The sequence below is a fragment of the Oryzias latipes genome, chromosome 1 (assembly GCF_002234675.1).
Source record: "Oryzias latipes chromosome 1, ASM223467v1".
NCBI classification, from domain to species: domain Eukaryota; kingdom Metazoa; phylum Chordata; class Actinopteri; order Beloniformes; family Adrianichthyidae; genus Oryzias; species Oryzias latipes.
Genome location: NC_019859.2, coordinates 1868389 through 1869739, shown reverse-complemented (window position 1 = coordinate 1869739; position 1351 = coordinate 1868389). Strand labels below are relative to the sequence as shown.

Sequence of the window (1351 nt, the reverse complement as noted above, 5' to 3'; positions counted from 1 at the left end):
ACAGTCTCTGCAGACGTTTACTGTTTCATCCTTCTCAAAATTTACACCTTTATTTAAAAAAAAACCTTAAATATAAGCAAAACCTGCATATAACTTAAAACGCAGCTAAAAATGCTCACCAGGACTGTTGAAACAAAGGCAGGAAAACTTCTCAAAGTTTTTGGGGTTTTACCTTTGAAATCAATCACTTAACTTCCTGTTTGAAGCCCATTTCAAACAAAAGCATCGGTCAGGTTGCTTGTTAAACAAAATCATCAGTTTTCGTTTCATTTCTATTGGTCAGAAGAACCGTTCTGGATCTGATACCTTTTTTTAACATCAATCCTCATTTTTTTAAATGTGTTTTCAAGTCTTTCAAGCCATAAACCAGCCATAAACCGACCAATCAGATGCCTTAATGAAAGTAGGAGGAGCCTGCTTGGCCCCACATTCAGCGTTCTATGTTTGATTGACAGATTTGGTGTAGCTTTTCAAGTGGTAGGGGTGTGGCCTTCTAACTAGCTTCCTCTGATTGGCGAGAGTGGTTACCATAGAAACGTTGACTCAGACCAACTTGGGACAATCACTGCTTACTGATCACTGCTTCCAACATGACAGAGTCCGTATTTTTTTAAAAATGGCATCTAAGTTGACTAAATTTGGTTGGAGCTAAAAGCAAAGCATTTTTTTATGGATGACGTCACGCAGACTCACTCCAGTTCATCCTATGGGTTCCTTCACTTTCTGGTTTGGGGAAAATCCGGCTTCAGTTCTGCCCAAAAGAAACGAAGGAGCTGCGTCACACACCTGCCGCTCTTTTACATAAAGTCACAGGGCTGAATTTTTGCTTCAGCTCCATATTTGTTGCTGTTTTTTAAAAAAAGATGCTTTATCGTCATTGTTGCAGAAACTGTAAGAAAGCGGCTTGGCATCATTCTTAATAGCAGTAAATATAGATCAGAAAAAGAAAAAAAAGACAGAGAGATTCAGCATCACCAGCCATGTTCTAAAGGAACAGGAAGTGAATATGCAGTTACATTTCAAAATAAGAGTTTGGGACAAACAACTGCCTAAAGAGTTGCTGGTTCAAGTTCTTGCACCAAACTGTTCTGTCCGTTTTTTTAATGATCAATCAAAGTCAACGTTCGCTGATCACTTAGAGTCCAGAAAACCCCCACAGACTTTAAATTAGAATCTGTGGCTCCAATTTCTGAGGAGTTCTGATTGGTCAAAACGGTTCTGTGGGGGTTGGAGAGTGAAACCCACCGACTGTTGAGCTCCACAACTGGCTTTTCTTCTTCTTCTGTGTTTCTCATCGTGCACAAAGGTTGAGTTTCTTGGCATCTGGAAGACTTATTCTATTTTTATTTTT

General features: G+C 39.3%; 1 protein-coding gene across 3 annotated transcripts in view; it reads right to left on the bottom strand.

Moving 5' to 3' along the window:
* The window catches only part of LOC101164127 (probable G-protein coupled receptor 179), a 28628-nt gene extending 27277 nt beyond the window's left edge, over positions 1-1351 (bottom strand). The window contains exon 1 of one of the 3 annotated variants that reach the window (XM_023955709.1): positions 1-1351. This exon is cut by the window's left edge and continues 2075 nt beyond it. The gene's annotated coding sequence lies outside the window, so the exon portion shown is untranslated. The other 2 variants (XM_023955662.1, XM_023955698.1) reach the window with 2 other exon arrangements.